This window comes from Suricata suricatta, chromosome 8 (genome assembly GCF_006229205.1).
Source record: "Suricata suricatta isolate VVHF042 chromosome 8, meerkat_22Aug2017_6uvM2_HiC, whole genome shotgun sequence".
In the NCBI taxonomy this organism is placed as follows: domain Eukaryota; kingdom Metazoa; phylum Chordata; class Mammalia; order Carnivora; family Herpestidae; genus Suricata; species Suricata suricatta.
Window position 1 is genome coordinate 34584519 of NC_043707.1, and position 19640 is coordinate 34604158.

A 19640-nucleotide genomic window follows, 5' to 3' on the forward strand; every position below is an offset into this window, starting at 1 on the left:
CGGAGCCCCGCCCCCGCCCTCCCCAACCTCTGGCGCCCGCAGAGGTGGGGGCGGGGCCGACGCTGAGATCTTCTCCTCCGACACCCCGGGGAGGGGCGTTGTGGCGCCGGGTCACCCCAGGTGAGGGGGGAAACCTGAGGCTGCTCAAGTCCGTCACCTCCATGCCCACCGCCCCGCGTGATTGGCCAGGCTCACTAACCCCCTTCCCCTCTCCTCTGCCCTAGATCAGCTGGGGGGCAGGCCTGAGGTGCACAGGTCAGAGGGTGGGACAGGTCACGCGGGTGGCCGGGCTCAAAGTTTTGAGGGATGAGTAGGAGTCTGTGTGAGGCCTAAGGACTGCCGCTGCCCTCGGTGTTGCCCTCTCGCTGGGTCCCCCGCGTCTGTCGGGTCTCTCCCCGCAGCTTGGGATCAGACCCTGACTAGGTAAGATGGAGTTATAACCCTCTGTCAGGGCCGAGGGCCCCAGCTCCTGTGCCTCTGTCGGAGCCTCGGTTTCTTCTTCTGTAACATGGTTTTGAGAGAGACTGGAACCTCAGGGGACTTGACAGAGAGGAGCCCCTTGGGGCTCTGGCACAGGAAATGAGCCAGTGATGGGTGGGCGGGGCGGAGGGGGTGGGATCCGTGCAGGGAAAAGGGCCCTGCTGCCAGGTAGGCAGTGGACATATCCCGGGTTTCTCCAGGGCTGGAATCCGTGTCCCTGGGAATTAGGTGAGCCCCCTGCCCACCCAGGAGCCAGCTACTAGGATGGGATCAGAAGACACACCAGACAGGCCCCCACCCGGATGCCTCCTGCCCCTTCCCACCAGCCAGGCTGCTCCTCTTCCTGCCCCAAGACCCAGCTCTGCCATCAAACAGGAAGGAACAGAGAGACAGGTTAGCCCCTACTGTGGTTGGCACCTCTCCTCAAAGCCTTGTCCATCCCCCGCCCCTTGGGAGTAAGGCCCTGTTTGGATCCTCAGCACCCAGCAGGGTGCATGGCATACAGTATGAGCCAAATATTTGTCTGAAGGGTGGACTGAGTTGAGTGGAGAATAAGGTTGCACTGAGTGAAGTGAATGGGTGCAGGGGAGGCGTCTGGTGTGCACTCGGGGCGGGGCGACCCCCTGCCCTTAGCCAGGTGCCGCTGGGACCAGGGAGATGGCCATTTGCTCTAAGAAACTGATGGTAAAGTAAATGAGCCTCATGCTTCCCACGGGTCTGGAGCTGTGAAATGGCTTGTGCAGGAACCCAGGCCGGGCTCTTCTGGGGGGAAATAAAAATTATTAGGGGGGGCACCTGGGTGGCTCAGTCAGCTAAGTGTCCAGCTCTTGGTTTCAGCTCCGATCATGATCTCACAGTTCATGAGTTTGAGCCCCGTGTCAGGCTCTGTGCTATCAGCCTGGCATTCTCTCTCTCTCCCTCTCTCTCTGCCCCTCCCCTGCTATCTCTCTCAAAATTAAAAAATAAACTTAAAAAAGAATACTCAGTGTGTGTGAGACACTGTTATAGATACAGAGGACACATCGGGGTCCCTTGTCCCTGTGGGGTGTCAGTCCCCAGCAAACAAGCAGTCACTTCAGGAAGCATCCAATGCCTGTGAGACAATAGGACAGAAGGATGGAATAGTGTGTCACCGTGGGGATGGGGTGGGCAGGGCGAGCCATTTTGAGAAGGTGACGCCTGAACTGGGTGATGGGAAGGAGCCTATGTGGGGAGGTTTGGGGTAAGGGTGTTTGGACAGAGGGAAGAGCAAAGTCCTGGAGCCAGAAAGAAGGTCAGTGTAGGGGGAACAGGGGAGGAGGAACCTTCTGGTGGGAGGTGGGAGGTGAAGTCGGGGAGAAACCAGCCTGGCAGGGGGCTATTGTCAGCAGTGGGCAGGTGGGGGGGGCCCTGGTTGGAGGAAAAAGCAGGAGGGGACCTAGGTTTTTAAAATCCTCCCAGGCTGGTGGGAGTGCAAACTAGAACAATCCCTTCCGGAAAGTAAATTGTCCTAAAAAACGTGCTTACCCTTCGATTCAGAAAACCTAGCCCAAGGAAATCATTCTAAATACAGAAAAGGCTTTGTGTAGGAACATGTGCCTTGTAACAGCCAAACATTGTAAAGAGCCCAGTTCTGTGGAGAAGGAAGATTCATCACGGTGGGGGACAGACAACGCCGTGGGGCAACTGTCACACTTGAAAAGCTCAGGAAAGCCAGTGGAGGACCACGTAACCACACAGAAAGATGCTGTCCCTATGAGGCAGTATGGTTCTGGGGTCCCCAATGCCATAGAGCCGCCAGGGTCAAGGTGGTACCTGACACAGAAACAGGAAACGGGAAGGAATACCAAAGACACTTCACATGGAGGCCCCGAAATTAAAAAAGAAACAAAACACAAGCAAAAATGGGTAAAGTGATTTTCTGGGAACCTATAAATGAGCAGATGACCTGCTGTCAGAAGAGAAAGGAATCTAAATAGAATAAACCTTTGACAGCAAATAGAGGGTGCCTGGGTTTTTTTTTTAATGGTTTATTTATTTTTGAGAGAGAGAGAGAGAGAGAGAGACAGAACATGAGTGGGGGAGGAATGGGGGCGGGGGAACACAGAATCGGAAGCAGACTCCAGGCTACCAGCATAGACCCCGATGTGTGGCTTGAACTCATGAATTATGAGATCGTGACCTAAGCTGAAGTTGGACACATAACAGACTGAGCCCCGCAGGTGCCCCGACGGATCCTGTTAAAGAGCAATGTCATCCCCTGCGCTCAAAACCCCAGGCTCCCTTGGGCAGTTACACAGAATTTCAGAATTTTATTGAACTTTTAAAGAAAAGGGAGCCACAGATCAACTTTACGATTCCAGAGCACAGGAAAAAAAGAAAGAGCTTCCTAAACCTGACAGATTTCTCTAAGATCAGTCTCACCTCTGAATATCAGTATAAAATCCTCAATAAAATAGTAACTGACAAAATCCAGAAGCACGTAGAAATCAGCAGGAAAGTGCAGGGTCCGTCTGACGGAAATCATGTTACTTGTATCATGGGTTGTAGGAACAGGTTGAAGAAAAAAACCTGGTCATTGATACAGATACGAAAATGGGTAAAATAGGGGCACGTGGTTGGCTCGGTTGGTTGGGTGTCCAACTCTTGATTTTGGCTCAAGTCGTGATCTCACGGTTTGTGGGCTCAAGCCTGCTTGGGATTCTTTCTTCCTCCCTCTCTCTGCCCCTCCCCTGCTTGTGTGCTTAAAAGAGATAAATACAAAATTAAAAATAAATAAATAAAATGGGTACTACACAACATTTGGTTGGCATTTGGTAAAATGCACCTTCTATTCCCAATTACTTACACACTTTAGTAAAATAGGAATCAGTGGATTTTTATGTAGATGGCAAGTTGAAGGCACATGTCTTTATTTTTTAAATTATTAATGTTTATTATTTATTTTTTGAGAGAGAGAGAGCACAAGCGAAGGAGGGACAGAGAGAGGGAGACAGAGAATCAGAGGCAGGCTCTAGGTTCTGAGCTGTCAGGCCCGGGCCCCACGTGGGGCTTGAACTCATGAGCCGTGATCATGACCTGAGCTGAAGTCGGATGCTTAACTGATTGAGCCATCCAGCATCTCTTAATTTAAAAAAATGTTTTTAAATGTTTATTTATTCTTGAGAGAGAGCACGTACAGGGGGAGGGTCAGAGAGAGAGGGAGACACAGAATCCGAAGTAGCTCCAGGCTCTGAGCTGTCAGCACAGACCCCAATGCGGGGCTCAAACCCATGAACCGTGCGTGAGATCATGACCTGAGCTGAAGTCAGATGCTTAACCGACTGAGCCATCAAGGGGCTCCTTTGGTATAATCTTAAGTAGAAATGTTCAACACCTACACAAAAAACTTGTAAAGGGACATAAAAGAAGAAAAAAAGAAAAGAAAGAAAGCCTTTGCAAGGGCCCCAGAGGAAGATAAACAGAAAGGCCACCCCGTTCCTCGGCAGGGGGACTAAAAGTGTGACCAAGATGTCATTTCTCTAAATCAATCCTCTGATCTCACATCATCCCAGTAAAAATAACAGCAAGATGTCCTTCCTTTGGAATTAGATAAACGGATGCTGTAATTCATACAGGCAAATGTGTTTGCGAGAATGATCCCGGAAAAGACCAAGAAAGAGGAAAGGGTGGAGACAGACTTGCCAGATACTGAGGCTAAAACTAAGCTTTTGGACCGAGAGCGGTGTGGGCTAGACTTTGCTGAGATGGACCAATCGTGGGGACAGCATGTGGTCCGGAAGTCACCCAAATGTATGCACTGACGCAGGTAGCCTATCATGTTGATCAGAGAAAGACAGATTATTGGACAAGTGTTGTTCGTACGGGGGTGGGGGGGGTGGGGGAGGCAATCTGAAAACAAAATAAAACAAAAATAAAATTGGATTCCTCCTTCAGGCCTTGTACCCAGACTAAAACCAAGCCTCCACCATCACCAGCATAACAAGAAAAAAATCTAGATTTTTGTTTTTAATCATCTTACAGGAAGAGTGTTGAGTGTTCTAAGTAAGACCCAAAACTCAGAAGCCATTCATGAAAAGACCACTACCTTTGATGAAGTCATTAAAAATATAAAAAGTGTGTGTGGAAAAACCCACTATAAAAAAGTGGAAAAGGCAAATGTCAAAGTGGGGAAAATATTTGCAAGACATATGACAGCTTTTACTTCCTTAACATAGAAAAAGCACCTGCAAATCAAAGCGGAGGAGATCAAACAACCAATAGAAAAGATGAACAAAGTACACGAGCTGACAATTTACAGAAGAAAAAACAAAACGACCCTGGTTTCAACATACGAAAAATAGACCAAATCTACACCTACTAAGAGAAATACAGATTAAAGCTGTAATGAGAGGCTATTTAAAAAAGGGGGGGCGCTCTGGGTGGCTCAGTCGGTTGAGCATCCAACTTCAAGCTCAGGTCATGATCTCACAGTCCATGAGTGGAGCCCCGTGTCCAGCTTGTGCTGACAAGCCTGGAGCCTGCTTTGGATTCTGTGTCTCCCTCTCTCTCTGCCTCTGCTCTGCTCATACTCTATCTCTCAAAAATAAATAAATGTTTTTTTAAAAAGGCCAAAAGATATGATGGCTAATTGTATACACCAACTTGGCTGCCCCATGGTGCCCAGGTGTTGGTCAAACATTATTCTGTATATTTCTGTGAGAGTGTTTCTGAATGACGTTTACACTTAAATGGGTGGACTTTGGTCAAGTAGATTGCCCTCTGTAAATGTAGGTGGGCCTCACCAAATCAGGTGAGGAGTCGAATACAGCAGAAAGCTGATCAGCCCTGAGCAGGAGGGAATTCTGCCAGCATACAGCCTTTGGACTTCAGCCACAACATCAGCTCTTCCTGAGTCTCCAGCGAGCCAATCCACCCTGCAGATTTTGGGCTTGCCAGCCTCCATAATTGTGTGAGTCAATTCCTTAAACTAAATCCCTACACAAACACACACACACACACACACACACACACACACACACACACACACACATCCTATTGGTTCTGTTTCTCAGGAGACTCTGACTAATACAGTGTACAGAGTATGAAACCGTTAAGTTGAAAAGGGAGGGCATAGGGGGAGTGTGGGTGTCTCAGTCAGTTGTATCTGACTTAGGCTCAGGTCATGATCTTGTGGTTCAAAGGTTCGAGCCCTGCATTCGGCTCTGTGCTGGCGGCTCAGAGCCTGAAGCCTGTTTAGGATTCTGTGTGTATGGCTCTCTCTCTGCGCTCCCTCCCTTGCTCATGCTCTGTCTGTCTGTCTGTCTCTCTCTCTCTCAAAAATAAATAAACTTTAAAAAAAAAAAAAGGCAGAGCACAGCTGGGTGTGCTCACCTGCCCATAGACTGTTCTGGAAGGATGCACCATAGGCAGGTACCAATGACTGCCCTGGAGAAAGGAGTCTGTGGGACTGGGGTCAGAGAAGGGACACATTTTTACTGTGGCCTTTTGCAAAAGTTAAATTTTTTATGAGGCACATGCAGGACACACAATTATGCACACAGTATATTCACTCCACAGAGAGAAATGATTATAAGGAAATGTAGCAAAACATTGAACTGCAGTCGTCACTGAATATTCCGCTCTGCGTCTCCACCTTTTCTACAGCAAGTCCCGGTCATCTGTAATGCTTTTTGCTGCACACATGTTTATCATGGAAAATGCAGCATGTTTATGTGCAGGGGCGCATGCATGGCTCAGTCAGTTAATCGTCCGTCGGCTCAGGTCATGATCTCACGGCTTGTGAGTTCAAGCCCTGCACTGGGCTCTGTGCTGACAACTCAGAGCCCAGAGCCTGCTTCTGATTCTGTGTCTCCCTCTCTCTCTGACCCTCCCTTGCACACACTCTGTCTCTCTCTCTCTCTCAAAAATAAATAAACATTAAAAAAATTTAAAGCAACAAAACGTGTTTATGTGCAGAGGTAGACACCTGGTCTGCCTCACCTATGCATGCCCTGGCTCCATGCCCTGGCTCCTGACAGCACCACGTGATATGAGGATTTTGGGGTGCAGGACCACTAGTCTGGAATAACGGGAGACACCGTGTGGTTTAGATTAGGGCCAAGGTCTGGGCGTGTGATTGAGGTCGCCCAGTCTCCAAAGGATCTGAGCCGGATTTGTAGTTGTGTGTGTGTGTGGTTGGGGCGGGGGGTCAGGGCTGTGTGGTGGGGGCTCGAGGGGTTGGCAGCGGCAGGAGGAACAGGTGATCTGAGGAGGTCACCGAGCTGAGATGGGCCAGCCATCCCCACACAGGTCGGGAGTCTCTTCGGGGGCCTCTCCAGCTGTGGGCTCTGCAGGGTGGGGGGGATGAAGTGGGTTCCAGAATTGAGGCCTGCGGGGTGGCCCAGATACACACCAGTAAAGGCTGATGTGACGGAACGCCGCTGTGGCCCACCACAGCCCGGCCCCCTGAAATGCCTGCTCATGGGGAAAGGCCAGCATGCACTGTCCCATCTTCAATGCACCGTCTCCCCTGAAAAGCCAGCAGATGTCCCCATCATGGTTCTCTGCACGTGTGTAGGCAACTCACGCTGGCCAGGAGGGGTCCCTGGTTGTATATAATACGCCTCAGCACCACCAGGCCAGTCTCCTGAGAGACAGGAGCCATGGGAAGCACAGGCATGCAGCCAAGGCCAGCCCGAACCCCCCGACAGCCTGTAGGCAAGTCGGTCCGGGCCAGCAGAGCCACCCAGCCAGCCACCCACCATGCAGAAGCCACAGACACTCCTGTTGTGTGCCACCGGCCTGTTTGTTACATGGCACCATTGTGGCCGTGGATAACAGATACACTGACTCAACTTTAGCTGTGGCTCTGAGGGCTACACTGTCCTGTGCCCAGCAACCTTGTGACAAATGTCTGCACCCTGCCTTACACCATGCCGCAGGTCTCCTGCCCACGAACCTCACAGACCTCCTGAGGCCGACCTCACGCCCACTTTGAGGAAAGGCATGGCATGCACCATGTGGGCCTGACGCCCAGATGCCTGGTGAATGCCTTGGCATAAGTCTCCCAGCTCCCCTGGGACGCGTCAGCATCCTCACTGGGTATATGTGTGACAGGGTGAGGCCCAGAAAAGTGTCACGCCCTTTAGTGGCATGGGGGCCTCTGCTGGGGGGCCGAGTGCCAGGCTGGGGAAGGCGACCCTGTTCGCAGCCCTCCCTTGGAGGAAAGCTGTCTTCCAGGATGAAGAATGCAGCCAATGAAGTCCGCATCAGGGGAGCAGGTGACAGGCTGTGGAGGGACTTGCAGCACTCCTGCTCCATCACCATCACCGGGGCTCTGGGAGTGCCTCCAGTTTGGTGCAGGGGGAGACCGTGGCGGGGTCTGCTGTGTGGACAGAGTGAGCAGGGCCCTTGCCTGGCAAGTTCCAAGGGCTGTTGTAAATGCCTCAGATGCTCCCTCCCCCCGCCAAAAAGGCATCTTTCAGTAGGATGGCTCCCAGGGCCTCCTCCTTGGCCTCTTGGCTTTTGCCACTCTGCCCTCGAAGTCACCGTCCTGGACACAGTGAGCTTTCAAAAAGGCATCCTTCTACGAACTCTCTCCCATGATTCCTCAGTGCCACCAGGGATCGAAACCCAAAGCCCGAAGTGTTCTGACCTGGCTGACCTCTTCCACCTGCTTCCTTCCACTTGCCCACAGTTGGGGATCGGCTGAGGGGAGCAGTGGGCCCCAGTGGGCTTGCTGCCACTCAGGCCCCACCAGCGAGGGTCTGGGTCACTCTGCTCAGTCCAAGCTGATGGGATTCCTTTGAAAACCTTGTGGGATTCCCGTTTGTCCAATTACACTATACTCCTTTGCGTAAAAGCCACATATACACACGTGTTTGAGGCATCTGTTTGGGCGAGGGGACAAGGCACGTAAGAGTTTGAGGGGCCAGCTGGTCGGGCAGAGAGAGGGTACATTTCCCGATTCTTAGAAGCCATGGGGCACCTGAGTGGCTCAGTCGGTTGAGTGTCTGGCTTCAGCTCAGGTCATGATCTCGTGGTTCATGAGTGTGAGCCCCGTGTTGGGCTCCTCGCTGACAGCATGAAGCCTGCTGGGGATTCTCTCTCTGGGCCTTGCCTGCTCACCTTCTCTTTCTCACTCTCAAGATAAATAAATAAACCTTAAAAATTAAAAAAAAGAAAAACAAATAAATACATAAACTAACTTAATGTCCGCAAAAAGACCCCTAAGAGTTGTATTCATAAGAGTAAAAACCGGGCACCCATCCAACGGCAGGAGATGGTAAGCAGACAGGTTCCACGCACAGCAGAATACACAGCGATGAAAAGGAACGCAAGACTGATACCCCAATAGCTATGAGGAATCACGGGGGCGCTGCCCCCAGAAGGAAAGGCCGGCCCCAAAGGGACTGGTCTCCATTCATCCGAAGTTCTAGACTCAGCAGCATGGACCTAAGGTAACTGAGACGGGGACCATGCTCGGGGAGGGCGAGGGCACAGGGCACGAGCAGCAAGGACCCCATCTCGGTGGAGCTCTGGCTGCTTCCGCAGGTGTGCGCACCTGTGCTCCGCAAGTGCCCACTTTAGATTTGTTTGTCGCTGTTTGTGACTTTTGCCTAAACACAAAAGCAAAAGACCCGCCCTCAAAACAAACCCCCCAAAACAAAAAAAATCCCCTAAAAAACAAACAAAAAACCAAACCCAAACCAAACACTGACCTCTAGCTAATGACCTGCATGTTTAGGGGTGAAGTTTACCACATCTGCCACCGACTTCAAATGCATAAAAAACAGCACGATGGGTTGGTGGCTGGCAAGGGGGACAAAGGGATGGGCAGCTGTCCCAGAAAGCTAACAGAGCAAATGCAGACAGTGAGCATATGGGTGTTCACTGCACAATTCCTCCGGATCTTCTTCATGCTGAAAATTTTCCTAAGAAAACGTTGGAGGAGAGAGAAAGATAAAGAGAGCCTGGTGGTGCCCCCCTTTCCCCACCGTCACTGCTCCAGAGGGACCGTTTTGGGCCACGGCGTCCGCGCCATCTGCTTCCTACAGAGCTCAGACCTCATTTATTCCCAACTTATTAACTTAAAGCCCATTAGAATCTTCCCATCAACCGATACTTGCAGCCAAGAGCCAGACAGAGAGCGAAGCTTGGGGCCCTCCTGGGACACACGCGGAGGGAGGGGCACACGCGGAGGGAGGGGCACACGCGGCCAGGGAGGAAGAGGCAGCCTCTGGGGGCAGAGGGAGGGATGTCACGTGGGCTGCTGTCCAGGGCTAGCTGGCCAGACACGCTGGGCACGACCAAGAGATGGGGGTCCCCACTCCTCAGTATCTTTCCTGGTGCAGGGGACATTCTTCGTCTACATCACATCCTCTAATTCCTGCAGGGACTGGGGCACTCCCACCGGCCAGCCTTTTTTAGGGATGAAGAAGCCAGCGGGTAAGCGGTGGGGGCAGGGAATCCCCTGGGGACGGTGGGTCATAGTCACACAGTCACATTCATCCACCCTGGGACACGGCGATTACTGAGCCACCTTAGGACAGGTTCCAGAGACCAAGTCTGTTTGACTGTGGACAGAAAGGCCCCTGGAACGGCCCAGGCGCAGAGAGGAGAAGCCCCTTGTGCAGCCTGCCCCCCCCCCCCCCCCCCCCCCCCCCCCCCCCCCCCCCCCCCCCCCCCGCCCCGGACACAGGGTCAACCCCGTCTCTGCACCCGCCCGCCTGCCTTCCTCCAAGCACTGCCATCAACGTCAAACTCGGAGATGACGACAGATGCCCGCCCTCACCCCGACTGGGGAAATAAAAGGAGGCAAATCAAACCAACAGGCCAAGCCTGCATTCGTTGCTGCCCACACGGTTCTGAGCAGGCCGGAGCTGGGGTAACGCTATGCGCCCCAGCTCCCCCCAAATGCACACAGTGATGGGGAGGGGCGGCCGAGGCTAAGAGGAGCTGGAGGGCGTGGCCCAGTCCCACGTGCATCCCTCCTTGGCCACCCTCCTCTGCTGTGGGTTATGCCACGCCCCGGAACCCCACACCCTTAGACCTCGCGATTGATGAGTGGCCCGGGGCCAGGCTTCCCGGACGGGGTCCCCTCCACTCGGGGCGCCCAGGCCAGCCAGCAGGTGGAACAAAGGCTCCCAGGGCCGCTGCGGCGTGGCAGGGCTCCAGGAGCTTTCCGCAAGAAGGGCTCTTTATTACGACTGCCTCTGGATAAGGCTGGGAGGGAGCCCAGGACCTGCTGGGAGCACCCCTGACGCCCCCATCCCCACTGGTTCCAGACCTTTCTGTCCCCTGTCATCTAGATCCTGCACAACCTCCACGACACACCAGCTGCACCCAGCCTCCTGTGGCTTCCCCTCCCCCAAAGTGAGTCGACTCAGTCCCGATCTTTCATCCACGTGGTTCCTGCCACCTGCAGGGCCCGAGTGTCCACACACATGCCCCACTAGCCTTCCAACTTCTATTCCTCTGTCCCCAAAGGCTCCGGGCCCACAAGTCCCCTCCTCCAGGGAGCCTCCCCTGACTTTGGCGAGGTAGGGTTGTCCCTGATCACTCACTGGGTTATTGGGCATCATTGGATCCTTACCACGACCACAGCCTGATTTACAGACGGAGGTGAGGCCCAGAGACGTGAAGGCACTTGTCCGGGATCGCACAGCTAAGCATCTTGAGGAGTTAGCTCCCCCCGGGTCTCGGGGCGAGGCTGGGTCTGGCGGAGGGCTCCGTAAGGGAAGGGAGGACTACTGTCAGGTGGGGGGCAGAGTGATGCCAGCCCAGGGTCACCAGATGAAGGTGACCAGAGCCTCGTCGACATCCCTGTGCCCAGAGCACCTGTACAATGTCTCACGGCCTGCTCTGGAATCAGCACGCCCATTTCACAGATGGGAGGATGCCAGAGAGCCCCAGAGGCTGGCCCCAGCTCCCCCAGCCAGCCTCTGAGGGAGGGACAGGACGGGACGGGAGCCGGTACCCTGCCCGCGGCCAAGGCTGCTGGCCACACCTGAGCCACACCTGGGCCTTACCTGGGGCGGCCTCGCTCAGTCAAAAGCCTTTCCGTGCAGCTAGAAATTGCTGGTCAGACACACCGTTCACCGGAGGCTTTGTACTCTCTATTTACAAGAGGAGGCTTGTGAGCAAATTAGCAGGGTAACCAGGGAAAATGTTTGGCTTCCGTGGGTGGGAACTGGAGCCATCTGTTCCCGAGTGCTGAGCAAACACTGGAACAGTCTTGGGAGCCGGAGCGCCCGGCGGAGCTGTGCAGAGAGCTACCCAGTACCAGCAGGCTGTTTGTCCCAGGACAGGGAGCTCACCCTCTCTGGACCTCAGTGTCGGCATCAGTAAAGCTGAGAGGCTGCGGCTCCAGAAGGCTCCCTGCCTGCCTCCCTTCTCCTCCTACACCCCCCCCCGCTGCGGTGTGGACGAGGCCCCTCCCCGAGGAGGACGGCTGCCAGCACGCGTCTTTGAGGTTTTAGTTGCCACTGGATTTGTTTTGTTCCCAGGCTGAAAATAGCTTTATTGTTTCCTCTGGATATAAAATGATGCGCCGCCAGCCCAGAAATGTAGGCCATGGGAAGGTAAACCAAGATGCACCCCCTCCGTGGCCGGACACATCTATCGAGGAGAATGTCTGTGTGAGCAATCTGGGGTCCACGTGCGCGGGGACATCGCTGGCGGAAGATTTCAGAGACGGGACAAAGGACAGCCACACCTAGCCCACACCCTTTGGTCCCCGCCTCAAGTCCCCTCCTTCAAGGTCCCCGCCTCACCTTGCCTGGTCCTTTCCTCCACTTGAGAGAGGAGGAAGGCCGGGATTCGAGCCAACGGCAAACCTGAGTCGCACCTGAGCCTCTGCCTCTGGGCTGTGTGACTGCCGAATAAGCTGGCTTGTCTCATCCATAAAAATGGGGTCACAATGTGTCACGGGATCGCCACTAATTACATTAATAGCATATGACGACTGCCAAGCCCCCGGGCGCTGAATCCGTGCCTGGCGACTATTAGCTGCCATCAGCAGGATCAACAATCAAGTGTCCAGGGCGTCTTGCCAGTTGGTGACAATCGATCCTTCGGGGCCCACGCCAGGTATGCAGGGCTCCTGGGTGAGGCTGGAGCGTCCAGGCCGCCTCCTGCAGGCTGCCTGGTGGAAGGGACAAACCCTCGGCATGCCCGCCACCAGGGCGTCTGCGGTGCGGTCGGCATCTGGGGGGCAGGCTGTCCCTCAGGCTGGGAAGGGGGCTGGATGTGGCCCTTGGGGGGGCACTGGGACCTGTCCTCATCTCCCTCCACCCCGTGGGATTTAACGAGGGAACGTTCTAGATGCCTCAGCTTTGCCTTCTCAGTGCTAGGCCAGAGGACAGAGCTGCCTCTGGGGAATGGATTGTTACATTCTGAGGAAATTCTGCAAGATGGAAACTCAGCTGTTATTAAAGCTTAAATGAACATGTGTTATTAAAACTTAAATGAACATGCAAGCCTGCTTGGGATTCTCTCTCTCTCTCACCCTCTCTCTGCCTCTCCTCTGTGCTCTCTCTCTCTCTCTCATTCTCAAAATAAAGAAAAAAATAACTTATTACATGAGGCGCCAGGGTGGCTCTGTCAGTTAAACGGACGTCTTCAGCTCAGGTCATGATCTCATAGTTGGTGAGTTCAAGCCCCACGTCAGGCTCTGTGCTGACCCCTCAGGCCTGGAGCCTGCTTTGGATTTTGTGTCTCCCACTCTTTCTGCCCCTCCCCTGCTCTCTCTTTCTCAAAAATAAACATTTGGGGCGCTTGGGTGGCTCAGTCAGTTAAGCGTCCGGCTTTGGCTCAGGACATGATCTCGCAGTTCGTGGGTTTGAGTCCTGCGTCAGGCTCTGTGCTGACAGCTCAGAGCCTAGAGCCTGCTTCAGATTCTGTGTCTCCCTCTCTCTCTGACCCTCCCCTGCTCACGCTGTCTCTGTCTCTCTCAAAAATAAATAAAACATTAAAAAAAATTTTTAAACCATTCAAATAATTTAAAAAGAAAAAAAAAAAAAGAAAAAGCCAAAAACAAAAAGATAAAACTCATCGGTCCTTGATTCCTGTTACGTCTGCTCTCAGGTTGTCTGTGCCTACTCCATCCAGGTGGTGCCTGGTGACATGCTACGGCATTTCTCTTCCCAACTCTGTTCCCTGCTGTCCCGTCGGTGTCTTGACATTGGCTGTGGTGGGAATATTTACACCATGGAAAACAGTCAGTACTTCAAACAGGCCTTTCCCTGCACAAGAGCCGGCTGCTAAGGCCACTCCCTGCAAGCTGCCGCTTCTCCTCACCCCTGCTGCACATGGAGGGGGGCAATCCCAGACAGTCCGTGCCCTGGACTCCAGCCTGAGGACGCCTGTGTGTCATGGATCCTTGGCCGCTCGGCACGTCCGGGCCCCCTCCTCTCTCGACCCGTGGCACCCAGAGCCCTGTCTCCCAGCACAGAGCTGCCACCGTGCCCGCCGCACCCAGTCCTCTCAAGGTACCGCACCAGGCTGTGAGGGGCCTGCGGGGCTGGCCAGCTCCGTCTGCATCACCGATCCTCCCCAGATCCAGCCAGCCAGACAGCTGCCTGGAGCCCTGCTTGGTTCTGTCGGAGCAGCCCTGACCCCCTTCTGGGGGTCTTCTGGGGACTTCTCTCCTGATGTCCCCAGGCCATTTGACCCCCCAAAGGGCCTCTAGCCATTTGAACCTTGCCCCAGGCCCCACAAATTTAGGGGTAGGGCTGACCCCAAAGCCCACATGCGACTCCTTCATTCACGTGGTTTCGTCCGCCCAGACACCCCGCCCGCGGCCTTGGAAGCCTTTCTGAGCTGTGAGCTGACACCAGTGTTTGTGGGCATTATAATCAGGGGCTGCAGTGACATGAGGCGGGGGAGGGACTTGAGGCCCAAGCGCTTTTGCCCAAGGGGCTGCCGTCTGCCCTCCGGGGTCTGCTGCCACCTCCTCCGAGAGGCACGGTGCTGGTGGCGGCGGCTGCTCCGCCCCGTGGAAGGAGCTTAGCTTGGCTGCGTTTTCCTAATCCCCACAGAGGATTATAGAAACTCAGTGAATGTCCCCTGATAATGCCATTTAAGGATTTAATAGGCTTCAGGCTCTCTAAGAGAAAGCCCCAGCAGCTTTGTTCTCGAGTCACTGGGTGACCTTGACCGATGGCTCTGTTCTGGAAAGGAAAGCGGTTGGTAGTGGCCAGAGGTTCCTGAACTGTCAAGTGTCCAAGGGGGTGGACCGTGGTCACACAAATCGCGTTGGTTTGAAAAATCTTCCTCATCCCACGGGGGAGGTGGGAGTGTCCGTCATGAAGCAAGAGGCCAGCCAGGAGACGGGGTCCACGGGAACACAGGGGTTGGTCAGGGATGGACGTGTGGCTCATGCCTCCTCCCCACCTCCCCCAGAACCTTCCTCAGAACGTCTGCTGCATGTAGCTGGTGGGTTTCTTCCCCAAGGCCTCCTCACTTGGGGAGAGAAGATCAAGCTGGTATAGCCAAGCCCAGCACTGATGTATCAAGATGACAAGCAGGATGGAGAGATGGAGAGAGGGGCAAAGCCCTGGCAGCATTGTGACCTTGGATCTACCCTTACCTGACGCCTGCTCTATGAGATGGTAACTTCCCTTCCTGGCAGAAAGCTTTGTCAATGGTTTGTGCTGCTTGGAACTGGAGGAGGTGGGAGCTGGGGGAACGGGGAGGAGGAACCCCTGGCCTTTATCAGATCTTCAGTGGGCCGCCCCCCTTCCTCCCGAAGACTAAGAGCCTCAAGGGGTGTATCTTCCAGCTCTAGATGCCCAGATATCTCAGCTGCCACTGACAGGACAACCCTGGTGGGTTTGCCGTCAGACTTCACGGGACATCCTCCTGGGTTTGCCCTTTGGGCCCCTCCTGTCTGCTCTGCGCCCAGGGAGGCGGTCCTGTGTGTGGTCTCTGCCTCTGGCTCCTGGTTGGGTTTGGTGAATGGAAGTCCCGGCTCTCTCTCTCCCTCTCTCTCTCTGCCTGTCCCCTGCACATTCTTGCTCTCTCCCAAAATAAATAAATAAACCTAAAAAAAAAAAAAGTTGAAGGTGATAACACCCAGTCGATGTCGAGGCTGAGGAGGAGGGGAAGTGGGGCCCAGACTCGGCGGGTGGGAACGCAATGCACGGTAGCCTTTGTGCAAAGTGGGGTGGTCGTGCACTCACGCAGTGCCGTGTAACAAGCTGCCCCCAACACCGATGGTTCGAGAGGCGCCTGGGAGCTCAGCTGGTTAAGCGTCCAGCTTCGGCTCAGGTCATGATCTCACGGTTTGAGGGTCTGAACCCTGCTGACAGCTCAGGGCCCGGAGCCTGCTTCAGATTCTGCGTCTCCCTCGTTCTCTGCCCCTCCCGCGCTCACGCTCAGTCTGTCTGTCCCTCTCAAAAATAAATAAATATTAAAAAAAACCCAAAAACCTGATGGTTCTAGCAACGGCAGCCGCTCATTCTGCTTATGGGTCTGGAAGTGAATTGGGCTCAGCAGGGCGGTTCTCACGCTGCGTCTCAAACACAGTCACATGCGGATGGTGGCTCTTCCCGTGTCCGCCTGCTGTCTGGGACAAGACTCAAGGTGTCGCAGATGAGCAGCCATGGCTTCTCCTGCACATTCCTCTTCTCCACGTGGTGGCCTCACAGGAGCCGGACTCTGTGCGTGGCCACAGGTTGTGGCTTCAGTCGTGTCCAAAGGCCGAAGCCCCAATACCTGTGAACATGGCCTTGTTCAGAGGAGGTCCAAGTGGATTAAAGAGGGTCCTAATCCAATGACCTGTGTCTTGAGAAGCGGGAGATCTAGACATGAACATACCATGTGACAATGGAGGCCAAGACAGGGGACATGTGTCTACAAGTCAAGGAATGCCTGGAGTGGCTAGCATTCATCAGAAGGCAGGGTGGGGGGGGCGGCCGGGACAGACCCCCGCTACCCCGCTCCTATAGAGGGAGCCAAGATCAAGGTGTGGGCAGGGCCGTCTTCTACCCTGTCCCCATGTGGTCGTCCCCATGACCTGAAATCTTCTCTTACAAGGACCCCAGGCCTCTTGGATTGGCGCCCACCCTCATGACCTCATTGTACTGTAATTACCCCTTTAAAGACCCTGTCTCCAAACAGTCACATTTTGAGACACTGGGGATTCGGAACATAGTGTTCATTTTGGGGTCACAATGCAGCCCACATGATGATGCTTCGAGTCACCTGGCTGTGGGTTTGTTGCAGTGGCCACGGGACGTGGGGACACGACAACTCACGGCTCCCGGAGCAGTTTTCCCAAGAGACCCCACGGCCTTTCCCGACACTCTCACTGCACCCTCGTCCCGTCCATGGGGTGGTCACACAGGCCTGCCTGGGCAGAGCAGCTAAGGGTTCACAGACGGCCTCTGACCCCCAAGGGGGGACCCGGCTGGGAGAAAGGGGGGTGGTGAGAAAGAAAACAGGGAGAAATGAAGTTACTAGAAGTAAAGACTGTAGTCAGTGAAACACACAATGTAACGTTTGGGGGGACATGTAGGATGTGCGTTGCTGTGCGTTGCTGTATGAAATGCGCACAGGCCAGGTTTGGGTTTTACGGTGTAACAGATACTCACAGGGACAAAAGAACTCGGCCCTCAGCCCAGGTTCACCTCTGGGATCTCCAAGACTTTCCTGCAGATCCCAGAGACGGGGAAGATTCGAGGGTGTTGCTGATATACAGGCAAGAGCTCCCACCCCGTCCTCAGCCCCCAGGATGTCACAGGGGCGACGCCTGCCTGGTTTGCAAAGTCCTGTCCCCAAGGAGCTGTCCCTGTCCCAGGAAGGCTCAAACACGGGGGCTCGCGGCCTCTGGGGCCTGCGGGTTAGCACCCCTCACACCTAACTGTGCCTTTTTAGCCAAAGACTGTGAGGGGCCTGACGGCTTCCCCATCTCAGCTTTCCAAGTGCCAGAGGACCCTCCCACCCCCGTCCCCTCCCCCAGGCCCCCACCCTACCCTGTGCTCCCTCCTGGAGGGTCCTCTGGATCTGCTCCCAGGACCCCTCTCGTTCCTCCCGCCTCACCTGAGCGTTGTCCCAGAGGCTTCCTTGGGGTCTGGCCTGGGATTCTCTTCTAGGCACCTGCTCCCTGTGTCCCTTCGGTGCCAGCGGCTCCAGACCAAAGCTCCAGGCCAGCTTTCTTCTTGGCTCCCCGGATGCAGAGCCAGGTGCTTCCTGGCTGGGAGTCCATATAAGAAGGTGGCCCCGGGGGGCAGGAGTCAGGGCTCCGGGCCTTTCTTTCTGCCGGAGGGATCCCCCCACCATGCCACTGGCCACCCTTCTGCAGAGATCAGTTCCAGCCACGTGCGCCTTGCGGATCTGGCAAGAAGGCCATGTCTGGGAGGGGACTCTCTGGCTGGGGGCCCGTGAAGCCACAAAGGTGGTGCCCCCTGCATTTGTGACCATCGCAACCCTAGCTCCAAGGGTGGAGCTGGTGGAGGGAGGGGTCACAGAGGCCCAGTGACATCTTCTCCGACGCCCCGCCCTGGTCTGGCCCCAGGAATGTGGGCCATATGTTTGGACTGGGTTTCTGAAAAGGGTCCTGACTCAGACATATGGGTCACCTGCAGTAATGGGGGGGCAGGTACATGAGGGGCCGGATAGAGAATATCAGGGCTTCAGGTAGCCGGCGGCCAGGGCAGGCTGCCGAGGAAGTGATGTTTAAGCTCAGACACGTCAAGCTGCAGGGAGGCAGGTGGCCTGTCCGTGGAAGGGACTGTCCTCACCTCCAGCCACACCAGGTGGGGGTGGGGAGTGTGCGGTGGGTGAGCCCAGGGGCTAGATGAGGACTTGGAGACTGCAGGGGCCGCAGTTCACGAAACCCCGCTGGGGCCCCAGCCAGGGTGAGGCAGGGGCTCAGGGGCGCTGGGGCCAGACACCAGGCTGCAGAGGGGGCCTTTGGTCTCTGTCTCTGGTCACCCCCGGCTCCTAGCTCACAGTCCCCACTACCACCTCCCAAGAGGGCCTGATCCTTCTCTTTCCATCCCCGTGGGAAGAATTCTGATTGGCCAGGCATGGGTCACATGGCCACCTGCGGGCACGGAGGGTCTCTGCATGGCAGGAGAGGGGAGCTCATCCCAGGAAGGGGGTGCTGTTCCAGGGCAGCAGAGGACGTGGCATTCAAAATGATGGGGCATGGCACACTAGAGCATCTAGAATGTTCTTTAGGAGGAGAGAGGCAGAAATTTAAAGGAAAGATGATTCTAAGAGTGAAGTGAGATCCAGCCCCTCGAGTCTATTCTGGGCCCTTTGATCCTTATCACTATTGTCAACTCCATGACAACAAGGGACGAGCGTGTTCAGGCTGCGAGTGATTTTTGTAAGCAACTGAGTTTGTATTTTTATCACCACAAACCCTCCCAATGGCTGCTTTCTCCAGAGCTGCGGTCAGGTTGCCGCAGGGCTGGGGACGCTCCTCTTGGGCCCCACGGGGATGGGGTGGGACGGGGAGGTGGGGGGGTGCGTGACTTCATCCCTGCCGCTGGGCCCTGTCTGGCTCCTCCAGCGGCCGGGCCCCCTCCCCTCTCTCCCCTGTAGCCTGTGTCCTTTGCCTCCTCAAGGACATTTACAAGCGGGGAGTGTCATCCGTTCACTCGGCCTGCATTTCACTTGAAAACACAATCTTCAGCTTGAGAGGCTGCACATGGCGACATACATACACCACACACACACACCACACACAGTGACACAGACACACACTGACACACACACAGGTGAATCCACAGAGATACACACAGTGATGCTCACACACAGAGACAGACACAGACACAATGACACAGACACAGGTGAACCCAGAGGTACACACAGTGACACACACACACACACTCTCTCTGTGCTGACTAGTCTCTCCATGCCGGTGTCAAGGTGGGCCTGGATGCAAACTTTACTCTGCTGTGTGTCTTTGGTCACATTCGTCAACCTCTCTAAGCCGCGGGTTTCTTACAAAATGGGAGAAACCATCCAGAGGGGACGTAAAGGCCAGGGCTCCCCTGGGCAGGCCCGCAGGGCACCCCCTGCCTGCTGGGCCAGGGACCTGGCATGTGGTGGGTCTCACTGCTCTTGAGTGGGACTCAGGCTACCCGTCCCAGGGGCACAGTTCAGCAGGGCCAGCCTCTGCAGCTCCTCCCGATCCCCGGGTGGCCCCAACACTCTAGCCGTATGCACCTTGGCCTCTGCCTGCT

The 19640-nt window shown here is 55.0% G+C and overlaps 1 protein-coding gene and 1 long non-coding RNA gene across 6 annotated transcripts in view; both read right to left on the minus strand.

Annotated features, from left to right (window-relative positions):
• Positions 1–11574, minus strand: part of SLC29A4 (solute carrier family 29 member 4) — a 28787-nt gene extending 17213 nt beyond the window's left edge. For 2 of the 4 annotated variants that reach the window (XR_003912237.1, XM_029948952.1), the window contains exon 1: positions 11472–11574. The gene's annotated coding sequence lies outside the window, so the exon portion shown is untranslated. The remainder of the gene's footprint in view (positions 1–11471) is intronic. The other 2 variants (XM_029948949.1, XM_029948951.1) reach the window with 2 other exon arrangements.
• A 2938-nt stretch (positions 11575–14512) lies between these two features.
• LOC115299383 lies at positions 14513–17863 on the minus strand. 2 transcript variants are annotated; one of them, XR_003912158.1, is made up of 5 exons: positions 17485–17863; positions 17037–17094; positions 16648–16852; positions 15873–16158; positions 14513–14612 (listed from the first exon to the last, which is right to left on the minus strand). It is a non-coding gene; the product is annotated as an uncharacterized LOC115299383 (long non-coding RNA). The 2 variants fall into 2 exon arrangements; XR_003912157.1 differs by lacking the exon at positions 17037–17094.
• Between the last annotated feature and the right edge of the window lie 1777 nt (positions 17864–19640).